Raw genomic sequence first — 26,584 nt, 5'->3', positions numbered from 1 at the left:
GACTTACTATCACGCATTGTTTAGGGGAGAATAGGAGGAAGTTAGAGTTGTAGATACAGAAGCTGGGGAGATGGTTCAGTGGGTAAGAGCACTTGCTGCATAATCCTTGAGGACCTGGGTTCAAATCCCCAGCACCCATGTAAAAGTCAAGTGACTCTGCTCCCAGTGTTGTCATGCAAAACCAGGCAGACCCTGGGAGCTTGTTGGCCAGCTAGTCTATCTGAAATGGCAAGCTTCATGTTTAGTGGGATACCTTGTCTAAAAAAGATAAAATAAAAATAGGAGATGGCTTAGTGAGTAAAAGTACTTTCTGCATATTCCTGAGGACCTGGGTTCAAATCCCTAGTACCCAAATGGTGGCTCACAATGATATAGTAGGATCTATAGCGATACCCTCTTCTGTCTGGTATTCTCTTCTGTTGTGCAGGTTTACAAGCAAATAGAGTGCCCGGATACATACATAAATAAATTTAGGAAAAAAAAAGAAATCAACCAGGGCCTGGTGGTGCATGACTTTAGTCCTAACACTCATGAGGCAGAGGAGCTGTGTAAAAGTTAGGTCTGCTTCTTCCTCCTAGCCCCATGCTCCCAGAAATAAGACTCAGACTCAAAAAATATTTATATTTACAAATACCTTAGCCATATAGCCAGGTTCTTCTCTGACTAGATCGTTAATTTAGATAACCCAACGATTTTACCCTACATTCTACCACTGGCTGGTTACCTGTTCTCAGGTACTATGTGTCCATCTCTTCACATCTTCCCAGGTGGATCTCATGCTCCTGGCTCTATCCCAGAATTCTTTCTGGATGTCCCACCTTCTATTTCCTGCCTATACCATAGACTTTCTAGTTGATACGTGCTGCATTTATACAATACACAAGTTGAATCTCACAATACACAGGTAGATCTGTCTCTATGAGTTCGAGGCCAATCTGGTTCGCAGATCAAGTTCCATATAGGCACCCAACACAGGGGAAGCTTGACTCAAAAAAATCAGCAAAACAAAGAGACAAGGTGGCTTAATGGTTAATAGCACCCACTGAACTGCTCTTGTGAAGGACTCTGAAGCAAAGAGAGGGGAGGGAGAGCCAGAAAAGAAGAGAAGAGAGAGGGACAAGAGAGGGGACTAGGAAAGGGAGAAGGAGCAAGAGAGCAAAAGATGGTACAGAGAGGAAGGAAAAGCAGGCATGACCAGGCTGGTCTCGAACTCAGAGATCCACCTCCTCTGCCTTTGTTGGTAATAAAAGCATATGCCGCCACATCCTTATTTATTTATTTATTTATTTATTTAATTTATTTATTTATTTATTTATTTATGATAAGAACCCAGTTCCTTGACAAAAGCTACACTTTCAGGCTCTTTGTCAGTAATTTTTTTAAAAAAATTTTATTTTGAGTCATTATTGTTGCTTATTTTTCTGAGCCACGGTCTTGTTATGTAGCCTAGGCTGGGCTTGCACTAATAGCAACCCTCTTGCCTAAACCCACCCCACCCCCATCCTCATCCCCACCCCCACCCCCACATGCTGCGGTTACAGGCCTGGCCCATGCCATTTGCCTTCCTCAGTTGCTTTAGATAAGGTTCCAGGAACAAGCTGTCTAGAAAATACAACAGACATTTTAAGTGTGTTGTTTTCCTAAATACATTTACATATAAATGTCTGGGGAAATGTTACTTTTCAGAGAACTCAACCAGGAAAGGATCCTACATCCGCACAGGAATACTTAGGAAAAAAATGAAAGTAGATAAAAATAAACTAATGGCCCAGGGACATGAAGATGGAGCAAAGAAGTCGGGGGGGGGACCCATAAAAATTACAACAGAAGAGCCTTGAAAAGTAATTGTAGGAATATTTATCTCCTCCATAAATTCCTCTGCGTCTGGGAGAACAGCTCAATGGTAGATCATGCTCATACAGCATGCACATACAGTTGGTTTTGTGGTTGATGGTGTTTGAGACAGGGTCTCTCTGTGTAGCTCAGGTTGGCCTGGAACCCACTCTGTAGACCAGGCTGGACTCCTACTCAGTATGCTGCAGGGGATGACCTGGAACTCCTTAATCTCCTGCTTCTGCCTCCCAAGAGTATTTCCACACCGAGAGTAGTTCAGCTCCTAACAGTATTTACTCACTAGCTGACAGGAAATGATCTGCAGGCAAATTATAAATCAATCTGTTGGGCTGGGTTTTAACTCAGAAGTAAAAGAGTGTGCTTAAGGGTCATAGTTTCAATCTCAGCCAGGGCATGCACTTCACACTATGGTCTATGTCCAGCCCTTGGTTTTCTGACACAGTGTATAACTGTGAACTCAGGTTGTTAACTTAAACTGGAGATTCTCTTCCCTCAGGCTTACAGGTACGTGTCATGATGCCTAGCAGACAGACTCATTCGATTTTGATTTCCAAGATGAAAAACTAAATTTCAAAATTACTTTACCTAGACAGGTGAGGTGGTAGATGCCTTTGATCCTGGCACTTTAGAGGAAGAAGCAGGCAGATGATCTCTGTGAGTTCAAGGCCAGCTCAGTCTACATAGAGAGTTCTAGGCTAACCAAGGCTATGTAATAACACTCTGTCTCAAAAACCAAAACAAAAACACCTAACAAGATTTGCAGAAGTCCATTCTTTCCTTCCACTATGTGGGTTCCAGGAACTGAACTCAGGTCATCAGCCTTGGCAGCAAAAACCTCTACCAGTCAAACTGTCTGGCCAGCCTGATGGTGTGTGTCTACATCCCCGAATACTGGGGAGGCAGAAACAGACGGATCCCTAATTAGCAGGCCCCAGGCCAGTGCAAGACAGCAAAGAAAATCAAGGAAGGTTAGAGAGATGGCTCAGTGTGTAAAGTACAGGAAAGCATAGAGAGACAGCTCAATGTGTAAAGTCTAGGCAAGCTCAAGAACTTGGGATCTCAGAACTCAAGCAATACCAGACACAAGCTAATCCTAGTTTTCCTACAGTGAGATGGCAGGTGGAGATGGGAGAGTCCCCAGCTTACAGGACACTGGTATATGCACTGGGAAGCAACAAGGAACCTGCTCCAGGTACGAGTCAATACCTGAGGTCATCCTCTTACCACACAGTTATCCTGGCAATATGTGTTCCTCCCACACATACTGGATAGGACACACACACACACACACACACACACACACACACACACACACCCTCTAGATAGTTAAGGCACATAAGTAGCTTGACTGAGATTCTGGGGTAATCTCTAGTCTGAAAAGAAAGGAGGGTGGTGGAGGAAAGAGGCAAGTGTGACTGAAGCTATAGCTCTACAGCCCAACTGATATAAAGGGTGAGTCTAACCAGACTTCATTTCTTAAGAGTCTGCTAGTGTAGTTCAGTAACAAAGTGTTTGCCTAAGGATACCACAAAGAAATAAAAACTAAGGAAATCTCTTAACGTGACATTCCCAACTTTTTTAAAAAAATGTGTGTGTGTGTGTGTGTGTGTACAGAGCACAGGTGCCAGAGGAGAGGGTGTCAGTCCCATTGGCCTTCGATTCAGAGGTGCTTGAAATGCTTGACATGAGTTCTAGGGAGGGAAGCAGGGTCCTCTGCAAGTGTAGTGTGTGTCCTGAACTCTGAGCCATCTCTCTAGACCTCTTACTTCTAGTTTTGTTATTTTTTTTCCTGTTTTTTTTTGAGACAGTCTCACTGTATAGCCCTGGCTATTCAGAGATCTTCCTGTTTTTGCCTCCCAAGTATGGAAATTAAAAGTGTGAGACACTAGGCCTGACTTATTTTTAATTAGTTTGTGTTTGATTTTTTTCCCTTTTCTTTTTGAGACATGATTTCTCTGTGTAGACCAGGCTGGCCTCAACCTAAGAGACCCACTACCTCTGCCATCTCCCAGCGTTGGGACTAAAGGTATGCATTACCACCAGCTATTTTTTTTTCTAATTCTTAAATATCACAGTGATTGCTGGGAGTGGTGGCCAACTAGTCTAGAAAGAGAGTTCCAAGTCAGCCAGGGCTGTATCACAGAGACACCCTGTCTCAAAAGACCAAAAACCAAACCAAACAAGACAATTATGAGTATTTATTTGTGTGTGAGTGAGAGTGGGTGGATGGGTGTACCACAGCACAGCGTCACATACGTGGAGATCAAAGGACAATTTTCACAATTTGGTTCTTTCTTTCTACTATGTGGGCTCTGATGATTGTCTTGCTGGCCCACTTTAATATATTTTTTGATATTTATATATTTTTCTATGTATAAATATTTGCCTGACTTTATGTGTATGTCTACGTAGTACTGATGGAGGCAGAATGAGCATTAGATCCCCTGGAACTGGAGCTACAGAGGGTCGTTAGCTTGAATGTGGATGCTAAGAATTGAATCTGGGCTTTCTAAAAGAGCAAGTGCTCTCAACTGCTGAGCCATCTCTCCAGCACCCATTTTCTACTTTGTTGTTGGGACAGCATCTCTCAGTGTAGCACAGGCTGGCCTCAAACTTGTAGCAAAAGGGGGTTGAACTACTATCACACTCAGAAACTTCATCTGATCTATTTTCTGTAAAAGAAATACTTATTTGCATACTTCTTTAACCTGCTGGCCACAGTGAATGTGATGGATTGTGTATGCTCGGCCTAGGGATTGGCATGATTAGAAGGTCCTGATGGGGTAGGTGTGTCACTGTGGGTGTGGACTCTAAGATCCTCATCCTAGCTGCCTTCAGATGAAGATGTAGAACTCTTGGCTTCCCCTGAACCATGCCTGTCTGGACACTGCCATCCTCCTACCTTGATAATGGACTGACTGAACTTCTGAATCTATAAGCCAACCCCAATTAAATGTTGTCCTTATAAGAATTGCCTTGGTCATGTGCTTGTTCATAGCAGTAAAACTCTAATTAAGACAGTGAACCATTATAGACTCAGGATATACTTTTTGACCTGTTCCAACACTCTTGTCACTCAGCAGTAAGCACGCCTTCTCGAGTCCTCCTAGCACTTCACACCTTTTTAGCATTTATCTATTTCCTTTGGCTCCACTCCACACTTTGTCAGCTTTTCTTCTAGACACTACTCTTCCTGAGGCCAGAGTCATATAGCCTGCATACCTGTCTATAATAGCAGTCTCTCAGAGTACCAGCACAAGGATTTGTGTGCTTGTTCAAAATGCAGTCTCGAGTAACTCAAACTGGTCTAACTATGTATCTGAGGCTCGCCTTGAACATCCTGTTTCTACTTTCCTAAGAGTTGAGATTCCAAGAATGTACTAAACATGTGAGGCAGTGCAAGGATTTCTATGTTTTGTTTTCAAGAAGTAATTCTTTGCTTCACTTCAACCTCTAGCCTTCTGTGCAATGTAGAGAGAACATAACAACTAGTATACTTTCCTTCCTTCCTTTTTTTTCTTTCTTCTTTCTTTGAGACAGGATATATATAGCTCTGACTGTCCTGGAACTATTCAGATCAGAGATCTGTATACCTGTGCCTTGAGTGCTGAGATTAAAAGTGTGCAATACCATGACTTCTTGCTATGCAATCCACATTGGCTTTTAACTCCCAGTTGTCTTGCCCCAGCTTCCAGAATAGCTGAAGTCACAGATGCTGTGACACCCAGCTAGCAACACGTTTTAGATGGCTACAAAGAAAATAGTATAGGAAAACGGGCTGGAGATATGGCTCAGCGCTTATGAACACTTGCCTGATTGGTAGCTTTTTTATTTTATTTTATTTTTTTTTGTTGATTTGACACAAGCTAGAGTCATTTGGATAGAGAGAACCACAATTGAGAAACTGCCCCCACCAAACTGGCTTGTGGGCATTTTCTTTAATGATTGATGTAGGCGGTGTAGAGGTTTTGGGAGAGTGCCTCCCTTGGGGAGATAGGAAATCCTGGGTTATGTATCAGCCTGCACAAGCCATGAGAAGTAAGGCAGTAAGCAATGGTTCCTCCATGTTTTTTTTTTTTTTCTTAAATTCCTGATCTGACATTACTCAGTAGCAGGTTGTCACTTATAAGGGGATGAAGTAAACCTTCATCCCCAAGCGGCTTTTGGTCATGGTATTTTTACCACAGCAGAAGAAAACCTAAGATAATGTTGTGCCCACAACAGCCTATAACTCCAGCTTCCAGGGATCTGATGACGTGACACCTGGTACATTCCCGTACGTATACACATAATAGTTTCTTTGTTTTAAATTACAAGCTATTGTATTAGTTCTCCAAATATCACAAAAGGGCACCTTCTCAAATATTGTCTTCGCAGCTGTGAACTACTGACCAACGCCACTGAGTTTCCTCTACCGAAGGCAGATTTCATTGAACCCATGCTTCATTCTGCTCAGTGCATAAATAGGAAAACCCTCTTTCCTTGCTCCTGAAAGGTGGTGTGGCCTAGGCTCGCAGTTGTCCCTCACCACACACCCCCTAAGCTAGCAGTAAGTCCTACCCTATCCTTTGCCTGGTTTATATCTCTGTGAGGGAAAATGGCTCACCTCCCTTAAAAGTGCAGAAAACCAAGGGGAGATGCAGGAGAGAAAAGGCATAACACAGAGCTGCGGCTGAGAATGGTGAAAGGAACCAGAGATGGCCATCCAGACCCAGCTCCCGCCAGCTCCCATGGCACAGGCCACCCGTGCCCCTGGCCTCTCTGCTGGAAGTCCCTTCTGCATCTGGGGCTACAGCCGCGCGCCCTCCAGCCAGTGCCGGGTACAGGCTCAGACTGACAATCTCGCGCTGTGAACTCAGAACACTAGGGACAGCCTAGGCAGTAGACTGTCGCGAGCCCCTAAGAAGCAGCCTGCCAGGTCAAGGGTGGTCGGCCAGAGGAGGGGTCCCTAGTCCGGCCGGCGGCCTGGTGGAGAGTGGGAAGGAGGAACTGGCGAGCCTGAGGAGACTAGGAAGCCAGCGGGTCCGCAGGCCTAGGCCTGGGTTACCTTGGAGCCTGGGCGGGCCGGGCCAGACAGTTCTGCCTGGGCTGGCCTCCCTGCCAGGGCCTCTGCTGAGGCCTAGAGAGGCGGTTTCATTGGTTTCACGTCGCCTTCGCCTCAGGGGGTACTTGTCCCTCCCCCCCCCCCCCCCCCCCCCCCCGAGGCTGGGCGGGAGGAAGCCTCCAGAGTACCCCAGACCTTTGTCTGCCCCTCCTCCCACTGCGCAGTCAGGACGGTTCCTCCAAAGGGAAACCTGGTGCATTTCTTACTTTTCTGGTTTGCCTCCTTTTGTACAGACCTTGTCAGTGGGAGGGGTATAACGGGTGAGGTGTTCTTTGTTTGCTGGTAGTGACTTGTCCTATTTTGCAGGGGAAGACCTAGTGCATGGTGGGTCCTTTGTTTGCAGTGGAGTCCAAGGGGTCTTCAGAACCCTAAAGCCAAGAGTACGGAGTCTATGCGCTTTCTAGATAGTCCTTGTGTAAGTAGCATTGGTCTTTTAATTGCGGCTTTCCAATGCAGAGACTGTTCACCTTGCAACAGACTCGTTCATGGGTGCTTGTCATGCACTGCAGCAAGTAGACTTGTTTTTGGATGCAACCTACTGGCCAGAGTGAAATTACACATTTTCTGATGATTTTCCTCGCAGCAGTTTCTTGGAAGGCAGTGACTCCACTGCCATGTACCAATGAACTCTTGACTACACCTTATAATTTATACTTAACTCTCAGAATCTGACATTTCCAGGCAGAGGGGCTCGTTCCTGATTTTATATATTATTATTAGTTAGATTTATGATAATGCTGTTTACTTGCACATTTATATATTCTTTGCCAAAGTTTGTATCTATATAAGCATAACCCACCTGGCACCCAAAGATAATAACTTTTCAATATTTTATTTATGAAGCTATAGTCCAAAAGTTTTATCAGCTTTTGAACCCCACTTATTCTTTCAAAGACTGAACATGATACATGCAGAATACAGGTTGATATGTAAGAAAAATAGTATAATACAAACATATAAACCATGAGGTTGGAATTCCATTCTGCCTGATGCTATGGGATTCTGGGTAAATTATATATCTGTGCTTCAATTTCTTTTTCTGGGAGAGAATGTTCTTCATAGCTTAGCTTCAGGGATTATATGAGGTCAAGTCTATGGGTGTTCTTTGTAAATTGTGAAAATATTTTTTGAGATATTTGAGATTGTAATTTTCCAAGTCTGGAAATATAATTTTAAATAGATTGGTATTATAGCCATTATGGGATTAGAAAAGTGAAGGAGCTTTTGCTCTAGGCTTGGAGAAACTGTTCTTCACATTTTTTTTAATGGATGCTTTGTGGCACAATTCACATTTGGTGGGTCTAGTACTGGTCAAGGGCCTCTTGAGTGAGGCTGTTGTATCAAAACTTGGTAAAGTTAGTACTTTGATTTCTATGATTGGTGTAGTTTTGCCTCTGAGTGAAGGTTGTCACTTGTTATTTTCCAGGAGGCCCAGCCTTGTGATGAGGAGTAGTAAGGAGAGAATTCCAGTTCAGAAGCCTGCAAAATCTGAGCCCCTCACTGCTTTTATAAGGTAAGGTTACTTAGCCCTGCTCATAGAGCTGTGGTGTGCATTTTGCTCAGCCACACTGTAAAGCCTGTGGCCCTCTTAGGAGTATTGTTCAATATTATTGGCTTGGAAACATCACACAAGCAGTCTACTAGAAATTGTGTTTCCTCACAAAAGAAATTTTGGCATACTAGAATTTTATGTATCTCTATAAATTGTATTAGACTGAATCAAATATTTTAAAAAACATTACCACATTACAAGATAAGCACATTTCTTTTGGGTCTCTGTGAACTGTTCTAGAATATGATAAAATGAAATGATTTGATATCTTGAATTTTATATTTTTTGAGATGAAGACAGGAAAAGACTGTGGTATATGAAACTTTGTTGACAAGAGAGGATCCAGAGACTTTAAAAACAAAACTGTGCTAGGCATGGTGACTCCTGTCTGTAATTCCAGCACTTGGTAGCCTCAGGTAAGAGGCGTCCTTTGAGTTCAATCACAGTCTGGGTTACAGAGTGAGTTCTAGGCCAGACTGGATAACAGAGAGAAACTTTGTTTAAAAAAAACTCCAAAAACCAAATTTCAAACAAAATCCAAGTCTGTTTACATGCAGATTAACTTAAAATTTCATAGCAAGGACGTATTGTTTATGGACTGTGGCTATAGCTTAGTGGTAAATCAATTGCTTAGCATGAACAAGGCCTTGACTATAATTTCTAATACCAAAAAACAAACAAACAAACAAACAAACAAACACCATAAGATACTCAGGTCTTGTTTAAAATTAGGACCCCAAACTACACTCTTTTCCTTTTAATTTGCATAGATGCTGTTGATAGGATGTAACTTCTCTGAGTAAGTGGTGTTGTCATTGATTTTATATTGACGTTTTCTCTCTGTAGAGCACCATATGTTATTGGTTGAAATTTCCAGCATCCCTGGGGAAGAGAAGGTCATATTGTGGGTTTAAAAGATTTGCTGCCCACATCCCCACAAGTTGTGAATGGAAGAGACTGGCAGTCAGGAACAGGAATGGAGACCCTTCTAGTCTCCTAGCACATTAACCTAAGGTGCAAAACATTATGTAGAGTTTTTTAAAAACTAAATTTAACAAGGGTTACTGGACCTAATTCTATTCCAGGAGTGCTATTGTTATGAAGATCTCTAAATATGAGTTTGAGAATTTTACAAAACAGTATTACTGAATTACAAGTAATACTGTTAGTAATAGTGCTACTTTCCCTGTACTCTCTAAATAGAGTCCTTAGTTAAATGTATTAATAAAAGTTAGGCATGGTGGCATACATTTGTTCTTTCACTTGGGAGGTAGATGTAGGAGGATCACAGTTCAGAAAGTGAAGCAAATTTACAAAAAAAAAATGAAAGGAAGAATGTACCAATCGGTAGAATGTACACAAACACTGAGTATGAGGTGCATGCCTGTACTCTCAGTGCTCAGGAACTGAAATAGGATAGTTTGAGCTAGCCTGAGCTCTATAGTAAAACCCTGTCTTGGGAATAAAGACATCAAGACCTCTGGCCAGTAGCTGTGCTCTAATGTAGTATTAATAATTTATTATTAATAACACCATTAACAATTATTACTTAGAAGTTTACTATGCATTTCAAAGAGACTTCACCATAAAAAACTTTTAAATTATGAAACTTTATTACATTGCTATCCTTTGACCTGAACTCTCAGTCAGTTCTGATTCCAAAGGGCTGAACTAGGTTTTCTAAAAGCCTAGTAAGCCAGTTTGTTGTTGGGCAGTCCTTAGTCCCGTTCCCTGAGACCATTTGCTATAGAAGGTCCATACGGAATTTAGTTTCTTCTTAGAAAGCCCAAGAAAATCTCCAAGTGTTGTAACTGGGTGGAACTGTGTCTGTCTTGCCACCCTTTATTGCTTTATTGTTTAACAGGCTTCGGGAGTTTTAGAACAGCAAAAGCTATCAGTTAGAAGGCATCGAGGACAGTTGACCTTCTCATCTTTTTTTTTTGTCCCGATTTTCTAAGACAGGGTTTCTCTCCAGAAACTAGCTCTATAGACCAATCTGGCCTTGAACTCACAGAGATCCACCATCCTCTGCCTCCAGAGTGCTGGGATTAACAGTGCTCTCCACCACCCCCTGGCTTGGCCTTTGAATTCTTAAGCCTGGGGAGCAGCGGCGCGGCAGGGCTCACTAGTTTTCAACTTCATTCCCTTTGTCTTCTGTATAATCTCTATGCTCTTGCAGTCTTTGCAGATTCCTGAACCAGGGGTAGTAATCAGCATTCATGGCCTTTTGACCCTCCTTCTCAGGATTCCAGCTTTCTCTCCTGGCCAGAAATGTTCAGCCTGGACTCATTCAGAAAAGGTAAGAAATGAACTGAATGAGATTCCATGCCTCTCTTCTATGTGACTGGACACTAGGAAGGTTATGAGTGTGCCTCTGCAGTGTATAGTCCTCTGACCCTCTCAGAGTAATTTCCAAAAATCTTTTCCTTGCCTACCTTAGCTCAGAACTGATGTTGCCTCTTATCCTGGATTTTGTACATGTTTTTTGCCCTTCTCCCAAAACGCTCCTTCCTGCCTATTCACTTCTGATCAAAATCCTTTCTGCTTTTCTTTTTTTCTTTTTTCTTTCCTTTTTTTTATTATTGTGTTTGTCTATGAGCCTGTGTGTCTGTGTTTCTTCCTTGGCTGTCCTAGAGCTCTGTAGACCAGCCTGGCTTTGAACTCATAGAGATCTGTCTGCCTCTCTGTCTTTTGAGTGCTGGGATTAAAGGTGTATGCCACCACCACCTAGCCTGAGAGGTGACATTCTTACTGCTGTCTTGTATAAGGCAGTGTGGCCTTAACAGAATACCTAGACATAGATTTCTGGTTTACATGATGGTTTTATACTCACTGGCTGGCTGAAGGTCTTGGCTGAATGACTGAGCCTCTCTGTACCCTGCTTCTTTATTATTTCAATGGGTGAAATAAACACCTTTCTCACAGGATCCCACAAACCAAATGAGGTCATACATGTAAAGACCTTAGAGCAGGGCCTGACTCCTTATAAAGGAACGGTCCACATTACCATTAAGTAGCTACAGGATATAGTATGGTCTAATTTTGGATCTTGCTTTTTAACCAAGGGAGTGTTAAATATATCTATCAATAATCTTCTTGTTTTGTTCTACTCTATTTTATATGGAAACAGTGTCTTGATAGTAGCACAGACTTGCTCTGAACTCTATGTCATAGCCCAGGCTGGTTTTCCACTCTCTGTGAATTTTCTGCCCTTTCTTGTGTATTGAATATTTCTTGGCTGTACTGTCACAAGGGTGAGGACTCAAACACCAAGCTCAGTCTTACGTAGTTAGCACATAACTTTTAAAAGGCACTGGATCAGGGGTTGAATGGGTAAAAGTACTTGTGGCATGGACTTGATGACCTGAGTTTGATCTCTGAAACTCACACAGAAGTGTTAAGAGTTGTACTCTGACCTCCACATACAGGGTGACATGTACAACACACTACAGACAACACACATGTACAATAACTTAAACAAAAATCCCTGTATTAAAATCTATAAAGAAGCACTAGATCAGTAACAAGAATTCACATTTTTTTTCTAGTTGCACATCAGAAAGCTTTTGGTGATATTGTAGGACCCTAAGAACTTCTTTCTAGTAGAGTAGTGACCCATGGTGTGTGCATGGGAAGATGCTCTGGTCCACTAAGGCAGGTGGTTAGTGTGATGCTAAGACTGTATCCCGTACACTTGGATGGAACAGGCTTGCTGAGGCAGTGCGGGGGCAGAGCTCCAAGCTGCTGTGGCTGTTTAACTTTACTTCAGGTGTCTCAAAAGTTTGGAACTTCTTATAAAAGTAATTTGTGGCCAGGTGTGGTGGCTCATGCCTTCAATCCCAGCACTCGGGAGGCAGAGACAGCTGGATTTCTGTGAGTTCCAAGCCAATCAGAGCTATTATAGTGAGACTCTGTGGCAACAACAACAACAAAAGGTAATATGTGGACTGAAAAGATGGCTCAGCAGGTAAAGGTGCTGGTTGCCAAGGTCGAATGCCTGAGTCTGAGCCCTAGAACTCATGGTAGAAGGAAAGAATGGATTCCAGAGAGTTCTCTGACTTTGACATGCACATTATGGCTTGTAACAATGTACACGTACACAAATAAGTAAATATAAAAGTAAAATTTAATGTAATTTGCAGGTCCCGTTTAAGTAGGATTTAGTCTCTCTCTCTCTCTGTCTCTGTCTCTCTCTTTCTCTCTCTCTCTCTCTTTCTCTTTTAGGATTTAGTCTCTTAAATGAAACATTCTGTGTGACAAGTTGATCACTTTAACATATCAAATTATAGTTGTATTTATTTGTGTTCTGTGGCACTTTCAGTTCTCTCTTTCTGCTGTGTGAATCTGGGGATTGAACTCAAGTCATCTGGTCTACAGGTCTAGTTCTTAGGACAGCCAGGGCTACACAAAGAAACCCCGTCTCAAACAACAACAGCAACAACAAAGGACTAAAGCAAAGCATTTAGGATGTGTGTTAAGACTCATAGAGAAGTCAGATGTGATGACATAGACCTGTGAGTCCAGCTCTTGGGCCTAAGAGTTCAAATTATCTTTGGTTACATAATGAGTTAAAGGCCAGCATGGGCTATTTGATATGCTCTGTCAGAAAAACGAAACCAAGCAATGATATACTTCATAAAGGGTAGATATAGTCTGAGGGCTTCTAGAGAGTCAGAAGGGAATCTTCTACAAGGATGTTTCTGGTGTGTCTATAAGCCAGTTACAGTATAGCATGGCTGTCCCTGTCCTCAGAACCTGGGATTGACTCTCCAATATTTTCCTGAGGTCCACTTGGATTCTTAGGGTGAATTAACTCAGTATTGTCCACTGTGAAGGGTGAGAACATGTCATTCTGTATGTTTTCTCTCTCTTCAGATCGGACCCAACACAGGCAGCATCAATGCAAGTTTCCCTCACCCTGATTTTCACCCATGCATGTCAACCCTGCCCCCAGAGGGACCATCTCTCGAGGTAAGACAGGATGAGTCTTGCCTTCAGTAAGAATTTGGCCTGAGATGCATGGGTATGTGGGTGGCAGTGAAACCCTGTACTGGGGGCATGCTTCTGGAATGTGAGTCATGAGGGTGGGCTTGGCAGAGAACACAGACCCCAAGTGAGAAAATACTTATAATAGGTTTTTCATGGTCCTTGGTTATGCACCTTGGACAATACAGTCTCCATGGGCCTCCATATGTGGCCTGAAAGGAATGTTAGGAAGAGTTAAGCTGTTAAGCACTAGATGGAGTAGCTTCTAGGCTAGTAGGAATTTCTGGGCTCTTCTTGTTCAAAGGGTAAATGCTTGAAACAGGGTCAGAACAAAGCCCTGGCCCAGCCTAGTACTCTCCATATTGGATGCTTGCATACTATCTTCCCCAGTACCTCAAGACACTTTACTGTCATTAAAGTCTACCTGACAATCTTTAGCAATATTTTTGACAGAGAGGAATATCTCAATACCCAGATGAATGATGGATGGTTCACCTCAGGTCAACATGTATGGATAGGGTCAATAGTCAGAGCACAGAAACATCTTTTCTTTCCCTCAGACTTAAGTCTTTTCTCCATTTGCCAAGACCAACATTCCTGGTGGCCTTTTTGTCTTGACAGGCTCTCTTGCCTGCTGGGACTGCCTGTTCATATCCTTCTGCCTATTGGAAAGAACAGCATTTTAGGTCACAGAGTCTTGGCTACATCTGGAATGAGCCTGCTTAGTTTAGTTTCTGTACAGTACTTTGAAGGTCAAGAGCTTAGAAAAGGTGTGGGGAGCAGTTTCTGTGGCTGTGATGCCGCCATGTTTCCAGGCAGTTTCCAGTTCATTGCCCTCTGCTCTATCACAGCCCTGACTTCTGGCAGCAGTGTAGTAGAAATACATATTTGCAACCCTTCTGAGTACCTGACTTAGGTTTTAGAGAAATGCCACCCTGTGGTGGAGCATGGCTTTAATGCTAGCACTGGAGAGGCAGAGGCAGGCAGAGCTCTGTGAATTTGAGGCCAGCCTGGTCTGCAGAGAAAGTTCTAAAAGAGCCAGAAATATACAGAGAAACCCTATCTTGAAAAACCAAATCATCTCTTTTCCAGACTTGTTCCCATACTACCACCAATCTCTTACCAAAGCCTCCTTCCAAAATAAGGGTGAATATGTCAAAAAACAAAAACAAAACCAAAACAAAACAAAAAAACCCCTTACCTGTAAATGTCCTGTGCATCTTTCCTTCCTGCCCTGAACTGAGGCACGGAGCACTAGAAATCCTGCAGGATAGTCTGCCCAGGCCCAAGGTCACAGTGTGCTCTTTCCTGTGCATTCCTTATGCAATTGTGTTTTTCTTGATTAAGGGATATGTGGCTTTCACATGTGGGGGGTGCTTACCTGACTCGATAGCTCTTCTTTTCTTCATATCTCCAGTGAGCTTGACCATGTCTTATCATTTTGAATATGGTAAGTTGAGTAAGTTGCCACATGCTGGCTGAGAGCTCCAATATTTTAGGTGTTGATAGTCTCCTATTTCCTTCAAAGATACTGTGGCTTGCACAGAGTCCCATTTGTCTTGGGTTTCCTTCTATTGTCTTTTGGTACTTTAAAGTTTCATTTTCTAAACATGTCAGCTTCTATCTGTACTCCAGCTCCTGGGAGGCTGAGACAAAAACAGGGTTGCTACAAGTTTTTGGCATCCTGGGCTACACAATCAGTAGTTCAGTCTGGGCTATATAGTAATACCATGAATCAAAATATAAGCAAAGCCCAAGCTCCTAAACTTCCCCTGAAGACCCCGATCCTTTACACCTTGATTCTGTCTAGTGGCGATGCTCTGCCTGATCCAGAAGTGGACAGAAATATCTCTGAGAGTGGCTGAATTGGCAATGCAGGGAATAGTTATTGCCATGCTATCTTGATGACCTGAGTTCAATCCCTGGCACCCATGGTGGAATGAGAACCACGAACATGCACATACACTAAAAATTAACAAAATATAAATTAAATATAAAGAAATATCTCTAAGTTAATAAATCTAATATACTATATATGTATTATATATGTATGTATGTGTGTATATGTATGTATATGGTAAATATCGTATACATATAATATATATATATATGTGTGTGTGTGTGTGTGTGTGTGTGTGTATAGTATGTATTTATACTATATATACTGGCTTTTTTTTGAGATATGTTCTCACTCTGTAGCTTTACTTGGCCTCAACTCTGTATGTAGACCAGGATGCCCTGGAACTCTGAGATTTGCCTTCTTCCTCCTGAGTGCTGGGGTTAGAATCATGAGCCACCATGCCCAGTTATATTTCAGGTTTTGCTGTCATGTTTTTCTGTTGCAATTAACTCTGCAATGATAGCAGGAAAGCAGTAATTGATATTACATAAGCAAATTAGCATAGCTGTGCTTCATTCAAACTTCCTCACAGGGCTAAAGATGCATTTCAGTTGGCAAGAGTATTTTCCTAGCTTGAATTCAGCCCCCCAGCACTGAAAACTCAGGTGTGCTGGCACACCCTGTACTCCCTGCCCTCCACAGGATCAGTAGTTCAAGGTCATCTTTGGCTAACTAGCAATAGCAAGTGCAAGGCAAGACTATTGTAAAGGATACTATGTTTCAAATACCAACAAAGAGCTTACAGTGAGGGCATATGGTACTGCTGCCGGTTGCTGAGCCCTCGTGGTCTGGGACTATGGGAATGGTGGGATTTCAATGGCAGCTGCCAAGTGGCTCATGGTGCTGGCCGCCAGCATATCTCCGCGCCTCTGGCCACTGGATTCCTACACTTCGGGGTGACAAGGATCCTCGCGCGGCTTCTCATCAAGCTTTGTCTGGCCCAATGGTATTCAGGAAGCTGCAGAGGTTGAATCAGAGGTGGCCCCTAGGGAGGCTGGGAAGGGTGACTGAAGCATGGTGAATGGTGAGGAGAGTCAAGCTTAGATTTGGCTTTGATGTACTTGACTAGGGAAGACAAGTGAGGTGCAGAACAGTGGCCGGCCTTGTAGGTAAAGCCTTTATTCTTGAAAGTAGTTTAAACTTTTTACATCTGTGAGTCTCTGCCTTGCCTGTTAGAAAGCCTAGTATGTCTTATGTCCACCTAGAACCCAGCACGCCTGCATGTAGATGGATTTTGGGGAATCCCTTGAATATCCTATTCTGCCAGGTTGAGTGGCATTGAGGGTTAGCTCCGACATTACAGCTGGACTTAGCCCCAAACACACTTGGAATTTCAGAAAGTCAAATAGAGACACAATGTCTTCTTTGGTAGCTGGTAGTTTTATTGTTCATGACTAGTGCAAGGAATAGAACTGCTAAGAACATCATGGCCATTAAGATAGGTGGAGTGAGGCAGCTGGACTTTACCCATCTTGAAGATCTGGGGGTGTGGTGTCTGTGCATATCTGTAGTTAAAGTAGGGCTGCAAGATGGGTTCAAGTCTCCTTGAGTTTCCTTAAGTACTGTTTAGTAACTACTTGATTCTTACATGACTCATAACACAGCATTTAGGAGAATGGTGCAGGCAGGACCCTCTATTGTGCTAATTGACACAGAAGTCTACCCCAGGTAAATACCCCAAACTAGATAACCAGGTTATATCAGAAGTTTTGGAAGAATGTTTTCAAACTACATCACTGGTGAAATGGCTCAGCTGGTAAAAGCGCTTATGTCCAAGTCTGGTAGATAAAGCCAAGTTCCAACCCCTCATTACAGTGGAGGGAGAGAACAGGTTTGCCAGGGCTATCCTCTGACTTCATATACATGTGTATACACATATGTATATTTTATTGACACAGGGTCTCATTCTATACCCCTGGCTGGCCTGAAACTCACAGAGATCTGCCTGTCTTTGTCTCCCAAGTGATGGGATTAAAAGTTTTCAACACCTGCTCAGCAATAAATGAATTTTTAAAAAGACATAAGAATTAAATGCAGAGCCTACCTGAACATGGCTGGTGTTCTTAGGTATCCATTGAAGAACACTCTACCCACTGCGATGTGAAAACCTCCCAAGTGATGATGATGAACCAAGCACATGATACTCTAGGGATCAGTTCCACTGTGGAGGGGGATGAGCTGAATGTAATCCCAGACACTGAAGGTGGCAAATGAGAAGTCTTCTGAAGCCTTCTCCTCTGAAGATTTCTGACTCTCTATGTGAATGGGCACTTCATTTTGTTTTGCGCTGGGCCGTGTTGCCTCCTTGTGGTCCACCTAAGCCCTGTGTCTGACAGGAGCTGCTGCTAGATGAGGTATCTCAGGCATTTTTGTTCAGAGGTTAATGAGAGAATGAGTGAAAGGAAGATATTGCCTTCTGGTATCTGTTGCCCCTTTCCCTTATGTCAGAGAGATAGGAGAGTTGGCTCATGCCTTGTCTTGGCTGTGAGCCCTTCCTGTAAGCTTTAGAGAGGACTTGTGTGGAGTGCTGGGGTTAGCTGAGAGTGGAGGCATGATTACAGATCTCTCCTTGTTTTTTTGTTTTTTTCCGTCCTCTCACCCTACCGTCAGTCTAATGGTCTAGAGTCAAAGATAGTGATGTTGTCACAGTCTGTCAGTCTGTACCATGTCAAAACTTAACAGACTTACAACAAAAATGCAAACACACACAAGACTAACACAGACAGACACACTCTCACTCTCCCGCATCTGGTTTTATAAAACCAGCTGAACGCAACTTCAGATGGGGAAGGATTCCACATCTTCCCCCAGAGAAGGAGCACTCTGTCTCCTCCATTCAGAAACAGGGCAGTCTGGCTTCCCAGACTCCCTTCCACCCTTGAGGTGTCCCCCCAGGGCCACAGCTTGTGGTTCCAGGCACGTCTGCCTCCCACAGTCAACTAAGACCTTACAGTCTATAGTGACAGCTGCAATACAGAAGCAGCAAAAGCTGCCCAAAATACAGAAGCAGCAAAAGCTGCCCAAAATACAGAAGCAGCAAAGACTGCTGCCAGAAACTGAAGCCAAAATACAGCAAAAGCATCAGCACCTCACTCAGACACATACCATTCCCATTCATACAGATCTGCCTCCAAGAGGTCTTTGGGTGTCCTGGGTGATCGCACAAATCCAGGATGAGCCCCCAGATGTAAGGACCCACGAAGAGGACCCCCATCTCAAGTCCCAATCAGCGCGCACCCAAGGAGACACGAGAGACTGACTCTATGCAAATGGCAAACGTCAGTTTACTAACAAGGGTCCTTGGATCAAAATTCTCTCCCCTGCGTGAATCTCATCCTGATCTACAAGAGGCCTGTCCTTCTAACTCTGCAAACTGCTTTAGGAGGGTCTAGATCTCTTCTGCGTATAGGTGGAAGATAATTTTAGGTTTTTTTCCCCCTTTGGTTGTTTGTTTGGTTGGATTTGTTGTTGTTGTAGCATTTGAGATAGGGTTTCTCTGCATAGCCTTGGCTGTCCTAGAACTCACTCTGTAGACCAGGCTGGCCTTGAACACAGAGATTTGCCTGCCTCTGCCATCTGAATGCTGGGTAAAACATGTTCTTCATCACTACCCTGTGTGTTTTTTTTCAGTACCTTCTTTTAGATGTCAGACTCACAGAGTTTATTGACCATCCACCCCTTTCCAAGGACTCCTAACTCCATTGAGTGCTTGAGCCAACATCATCAGCCCAGAGTGACTTTGATTGATACACACACACACACACACACACACACACACACACACACACACACGCCTACACCTACCTATCTACTTTATGGAGTTTCAAAAGGAAAATAATTGTAATGATTTAATTCTTATTTTCTTGGCTTCTAGGGACCTATTAAAAAGAGTTTCCACAGCCTAAAAACCTCAACAACATGATTGGAAGAGCCCTTGGCATCTCACACGCAAAAGACAAGCTAGTCTATGAGCACAGGAATGGACGGAAGAAAAAGGTAACTCTATTGATGGCTAAGTGAAATACTTGTTTGACTCAGAGGAGACTGGCTACTCTTCTCTTTCAGATTTTTTTCAAAGAGGCCAAAAAATTCTGTTTTGTTTTTGTTTGTTTGTTTTTGTTCTTCTAGACAGGGTTTCTTTATCCATGGGTGTCCTGGCATTCATTTTGGAGACCAGCCTGGCTTTGAACTCAGATCTGCTTGCCTCTGCCTCCCAAATGCTGAGATTAAAGGCATGTGGCACTGATCATTTGCTTTTTGTTGAGATAGGGTTTTGTGTAGACTAGGTTGGCTTAGAACTTACTCCGTAATAGGATCTAGCCTTGGATTGCTGGTTATCCTGTCTCCACTGCTCAGATCCTGAAAGTATTCTATACACATGAAAAATGACTTATAGATGTGTGCCACTGTGAACTCAGAAGAGAATCTCATAATACAGTTCAATTTGGGGAATCACCAGTACTCCATGTGCTTTTGTTCAGGGAGAGCAAACAGCAGGTGGGGTAAGCAGTACTCATCTTGTCAAAGAGGCCCTTGCAGTACTTGATGGTTTTGTCCCTGTGTGACAAGGGATGCAGGAGACAAGTGATGGTGATGACTCTTGCTCCAAGTATTGTCCAGCCTAGACCTCACAGAAGCATTCTGAGTGAAGGTTCTATATTGTTTTTCTGTTTATTTATTTGCCTGTTTGAGACAAGGTCTCACTGTGTTGCTTGGTTGGCTGAGAACTACTGATGTAGACCAAGCTATCCTTGAACACACAGAGAGTCACTTGCCTGTGCTTTCTGAGTGCTTGGACTAAAGATGTATCTCAAATCTGGCCTGGTTGACTGGTTAGCATGTCCCATGACTTACCTGTCTGCCTCTCCAGCCTGGGATTATAAGTGTGCACCACCACTACCTGGAGTTTTACATCAAAGTTGGGGATTGAATTCAGATCTTCCATGTTTATTTGGCAAACTCTTTACTGACAGAACTATCTGACTCCCCAGCCTATGTCTTATTGTAAAATTGAAAAAAAAATGAAGTTAAATAAAAAAGCCTCAACTTTTTTTTCTCAGATGTGGTCTCACTGTATCCTGGCTTGTCTGGAATTGACTATTGTAGAGCAGGCTATGTACTGGGACTTTAATCCTGCATGTTAGGATTGAAGGTGATTGCACCCACCACTGGTTTGAGAGGAAAAAAACTTAAAGACATTTGTTTTGTGTGTATTGCTGGCATACATGTATAACACACTTGTGCATGTTGTTCATGAAGATTGAGAAAGGGCAAAGGGATTAAAGATATGTGGCAACCTAGACCCTGTGCTCATTTGATTATTAAACTTTGTATTTAAGAAAGGAAGTGTAATTTCTCTAACTTCCCATTTCTTGAGATTGTTTTGGCTGTTGGGAGCTGTGGTATTTTGTGAGTTTTAGAACTTTTGTTGTTTTTTTGCTTGACGTTTTCTTTGTGGTTTTGGTAGGAATTTCATTGAATGTGTTTTCATTCTATATTTATCATTTTCAGTGTCTAAGTATTCTATCTCATTAGGATAAACATCTTAACCCAAGTATATTATTCATTTTGTTATTGTTAAAATTTGCATTTTTCTTGTTTTCTTTGATCTGTATTTTGCTGTGCTGAAGAATGAACCCAGGCAGGGCACATGGAAGGCAGGCTTTCCACCCACCATTGACTACTCTTTTGTAGCTCTTTTCTTTGTTTCTTCCTTTTTTGTTTTTTAAGATTTTTAAACTTTTTTTTGTGTGTTTATATGGGTGTTTACCTTCGTGTGTGTATATGTGTGGTACTTATGGAGGCCAGCAGAGGATGATACATCCCTTGAGACTGGAGTCATACAGATGTTTGTGACACTCCATGTGTGTGCTGAGAATTAAACTCTGATCCTCTAGAGGAGTATCTAGTGCTTTAACCACTGAGCTGCTGCTCCGACACCTTTTACATTTAAGCATATGTCTATGTGTCTGTGAATCAGTGTGTTCATGTGAATATAGTACCTAAGAAACAAGCTTCAGATTTCAAGCTGTCGTGAGGTAAGGTCCTCTGTGAAAGCAGCACATTCTCCTACAGGCGGAGCCGTCTCTGCAGCCTACTCCTTGATCTCTTTGTTGGCTATGTTACTGCAGTAAACACCTGTGCAACTTAGTATCCGTTGACTTTTGAATCCATACTGTATTTATTTTATAGACGGTTTTGAAAACATTTTGGATTATTTTGTAGTATATATATGTCTAACAGTGTTCTTGTGTTAGAAATAGTATCTATTTGACATTGTGGGCCATTCATTTCCTAATTGCCCCGTTACTGTGGCTTTGCAGATCACTGTGTGCTGTATCTTACACTCCTCTGGTTCCCTGGTTTTTTGTTTGTTTGGTTTTTCCAGACAGGGTTTCTTTGTATAGCCCTAGTTGTCCTAGGACTTGTTCTATAGACCAGGCTATCCTGAAACTCAGAGATCCACCTGCCACTGCCTTCTGAGTGCTGGGATTAAAGGTGTGCACCTCTTGGTTTTTTTTTTTTGGTTGTTGTTTTTTGTTTTTTTGTTCTTCTGCTTTTTTTGTTTTATGTTTTTTTCTTTTTGTTATTCATTTGTTTGTTGCTTTGTTTGGTTGTTTTCTTCAGGCTGGGCTCAAACTATGGAACTTAGCTGGGCCTTGAACTTTTATTTATCTGCTTCAGTGAGTGCTGTGTCTGCAGGAGTGAGCCACAGTGCCTAGAGGCTCTGTCACTGTTTCATTTTTTTGAAGATATGTAGTGAACTAGCTTATTCTATTTCTCACTTTTGTTTTACTGAGACCAAGTCATGCAGACCTATTGACAACTTCAAGTGATCTTCCTGCCTTGGCCTGGGTGACATAGAGTTTCATACATTTGCCTCTATATCTATCAGATCTAGACATTTCTAATATCTTTTCTCATTCCCTTTCTTTTGTCCTTCCTTCCTTCTCTTTCTCTCTGTTATTGTTTTTTTGAGACGGTTTCACTGTGTAGGTAATGTTGGCCTGGATTGCAAGATCCTTCTCTTTTAGCTTTCATTGCTGGGATAACAGGGGTACACCATCATACCTGGATTTAAGTGTATTTTTGATTCCCATTTCTGGCCAGGGATGAGGTATGCATAGCAGAGCCCAGCACAAGCTGACTGACATGTAATGATGGTATGATCCTGACAGTTTTCTTTACCCAACAGAGCTGGAGTCTGCTGGGTCGACTGAATGAGCTGTTTGATGCAGTCAAATGCCAAGTGCTAGCTGATCTTTTTGGGTCTCTAGCTGACAGCTGGTGGCGCCCAGAACCCACCATGCCTCCAACTTCCTGGCGGCAGCTGAATCCTGAAAACATTTGGCCAGGGGGTCCTGGAGGACTATCCTGAACCTTAGGCCAAGAAGAAGAGGAAGATGAGGAGGAAGAGCTACAAGAAGAGGGGACAATTGATGTGACAGAGTTTCTGTCCAAAACCCAGCAAGACTCCCACAACCCACTCAGGAACTCAAGGTACTGCTGTTAAAGAAGGACACAGGGACCCTGACAGCATCTTTACACAAGATTGACCTTCTCTAAGCCTTTAGATATGGGAGGGCTCTGCCCAACACTTTAGTCGTCATATCTTGTTGCTCAGTGCGTCTCCCCCTATATGAGAGGATGGGATGTGATAGTACATTACTGTCCTGGGCTATGGTTGGGTTCCTGCAGATTGTACATGACCCTTCTATCCAGTTCATAGAGTGAGCGACCACTTTGCTTACTCTCTTCCTCTGCTTCCTTCACTCTGGGAAAGCTGGAGGAGTGTGGGTTCTGCTGTGTGATTGAAGAGGCAGTAGAGCCCAGCCCCATCATTTCATGTTCTGTCACATGTGACCTACCTGTCACATCAGCACTATGTCCCAACCTTGAAGGCCCAGAGAACTTGCCTAGAAAGACAGCAAATTTTTTTTTTTACCTCAATGTGGGTCCCCGGTTCGAGGGTGTCCCACGATGATCTCCTGGCTGAGGACAGAGTGAGAGCAGGGAGGGTCTGCTACTGTCTCTGCCACTGCCTCTGCCTGTGTCTCCACTGTCCGTTGGTCTCTGGCCAGGCCTGGTGTGAAAGGTCTGGGCCAAAGAGTACAGAGCACGAGTAGGGAGGAGAGATTGCCTGCCCCCACTGCTGCCTCTTGCTCGGTCACTCCCAGGTGCTGCACCTGTCTCTCAGCACTGAGCCTGCCTGGGCTGGGCTGATAGGAAGCCAGCTAGCTGGTGAGGAAGCAGCTTGGTGCCCCAGGAAGGTTCTGGGAGAACAGATCTCTCCACAAGTGTTACAGCTCTAGTGTTACAGCTCTTGCGACAGAGACTTTCAGACACCAGGATGATTCTCTTGTTTTCTTTTTTTTTTAAACACAGAAAAATATATTCAACAAGATAAAGGTCTTTTTTTTTTAAATTTTTTTCTCAATCATAATTAATTCACACAGGGGTATAAACACAGAAAGGCAGGATGTGGGGAAGGGAATGACACTGGAGTGTGGGTGTTCAGGGGGAATACAGATATCTTCAGAACCAAGTATCGGCTGGGTGAAGGTTCAGGGGAAAAGTCACTATGACTCTGCCTGTGACTCACTTGTCCTTATCTAAGTTGGTATTGTCTGCCAAGGCTACCTATTTACAAGGTCTATGACTACTCAGGCTTATAAATTTCCACAAAAGCTGCCTGTTGACACTAGCTTATAGCCATCTGTTTCAATGTTTTTCCACTGAGACCCAAGACTTGGTGTTAGTATACATGTATGACAGGCCTATTGCTGATTTTAGGCCTATGGCTGATTTTAGGCCTACAGTGTTAAGCAGGGCTGCCCCTGACATCTCCTCCCTTCTCTAAGTATATAAGGGCTGTGGCAATTCTAAACTTGTGAAGGTGGGGATAGAGGCCTGACCTCCAGTATTTGAAGGGGACCTTGTAATGGCTCCAGTCCTCCTGTCGATGTCTTTGTCCTGGAGAGGGGATACTTTTGACATCAACCCCTATGCAGTCAGGCTTGTCCCTCAGGGAACCCAGATAGATATTTTTAACTTTTATTTATATTCCCTTGTAGTGCTTAGCCTTGCAGCCTAAGCAAGAATTCAGATTGCCTGTCAGAGGGGGTTCTGGGTGGCCCCTCTCTGCTTGGTCTAGGGGCAGAAGTCCCCCCTTTTAGGTTGGGTGGAGATGGGTTTTGGAAACACCCTGTATAAAGTAACAACCTCATCTTGAGTCTTGTGGTCCTCCATAGCTAACTTATGATAATGTATCTGAGTAGGTTTTGCTGCCAAATTATTTATCTGTTGTATCACAGAGTTAGTCCGCCTATTTGAGAGCCATGGACCAGCAGAAAAAAGCAAAAAGAACTCAAATAATGGTCCCAAGTTGGAAGGAAATAGAGTTGACAACCTTGGAGAGGCTGCAAATCAATTCTTGTACCAGCATTCATCTGTCTCTGTCTCTGATTTTTCTTAGGCTTCACTACCTATTTCATGCTCTCTTTAACCCTCCTTGTCTTGTCTATGTAAAGGCAACCTTCTTCTTTGAGGGTTGTACACGATCAAGAGCTGTATACAGTCTTTTCTATTGTACTAGAGTAAATCAAGTCCAATAATGATCTTTGTGATTTTAGGAGGTCTCTTCAGATGGGGAAACAAGGGATTTCTTCAGATTAGATATGTCAATCTCTAGCTGTTTGATGTTCTTGTCAGTGGCCTTTCAAAGGTCTGAGTAGTATAAGTTCGGAGGCCAGCATCTGGATTAGAACTTCTAACCGCAGACTTCACGGGTGATTCATTTTTACCTGGAAAGGAAAAAGAAGGGGATTCTCAGGGAGATTTCTCTTCCCTGGATGTAAATTGTTATTCATCTTATTTATGGTTGTACCTGGCTTTGTGGGGGTATCTATTTTTTTCATTAATCTTTTTGGTAGTCGGTTAGCTGTGCCTTCTGTGGAATCAAGCAGGCATATCAATCCTCAGCCCATAAGGGAACTGGGTCTGGACCATTCCCTTCAAGGGTAAGAGGGTCCTTCCCCATATCTGTGGCAAAGTTTTGTTGGTCTTGGTGGTGCCAGAGGCAGTCAGCAGCAGATTTTCCATGAGCTTTCAGCTTTAGAGAGATAAAATGAACAAGGCATGATGGAGAGTATTTCAGGGGGACTCCTTCTGAGGGGGTACCGTTCCCCCTCTTTTGTTTTTAAAGCCAATTTTTGAGAGTTCTTGTAAAATCAGGGCAGAAGTACCAACAGTCGCTCCTTCCACACTCAGAGAGTCATGAAGACCCTGTTTAAGGATATATAAATCTATATTAATAATCTTTTGTCAAAGGACTGTTATAGCACCACCAACAACTAATCAGACTATATAATATATCGATTAGTAATAGCTTCTTCTACTTTTTGTGAGATAACCTCTCTTTTGTCAATTAATTGTTGAGGAAAATTAGGGTTTACCTCTCTCTTGAGAATATTGAACAGAGACTTAAATTCTTTTATGGAGAGCTTAAAATAGGATCTTAGCCAATTAGGAACTCCTAGAAACTTTTGAAATTAATTTAAAATAAGTAAACTCTCTCCCTCTCTTTATTGTTTTTTAGACCCTTTATCTGTGTGGTTTTTTTTTATTGGATGTTATACGAATTTACCTTTCAATGTTATCTCTTCTCCCATTCTCCCCCAAAACCCCTTATCCCATACCCCCACCTCCTAATTTTTGTGAGGGTGTTCTCCAAACATCCTCTCAGTCCCATCTCCCTGCTCTCGAATTCCCACACAGTAGGGGATCCAAACTTTCGGGGACCATGGCCCCCCACTTTCACTGAAGTCTAACAAAGTCACCGTCAATTCCCTATACAGGTGCATGAGTCTCTCCCTTTGTGCTCTCTGGCTGGCGGTTTAGACTTTGGGAGCTCTGGTTGAAACTTTTGATACTCCTTCTAGAAAGGACCAAAGCATCCACACTTTGGTCTTCCTTCTTCTATGTGAGTTTTATGTGGTCTATACGTAGTTTCTTAGAAATTGTGAGCTTTTGGGCTAATATCCACTTATCAGTGAGTGCATACCATGTATGTTCTTTTGAGATTGGGTCACTTCACTCAAGACGATATTTTCCAGCTCCATCCATTTGCCTAGGAATTTCGTGAACTCTTTTTTTTTTTTTTTTTTTTTTTTTTTTTTTTTTTTTTTTT

General features: G+C 42.8%; 1 pseudogene; it reads left to right on the top strand.

The window, feature by feature from the left end:
• The first annotated feature begins 8,884 nt into the window (after nt 1-8,884).
• Nucleotides 8,885-26,584, top strand: part of LOC114631414 — a 26,819-nt pseudogene continuing 9,119 nt past the window's right edge.

This window comes from Grammomys surdaster, unplaced genomic scaffold (assembly GCF_004785775.1).
Source record: "Grammomys surdaster isolate TR1022 unplaced genomic scaffold, NIH_TR_1.0 362, whole genome shotgun sequence".
In the NCBI taxonomy this organism is placed as follows: Eukaryota; Metazoa; Chordata; class Mammalia; order Rodentia; family Muridae; genus Grammomys; species Grammomys surdaster.
The sequence above is the reverse complement of the archived record's forward strand: the minus strand, read 5'-3'. Positions and strand labels throughout refer to the sequence as shown.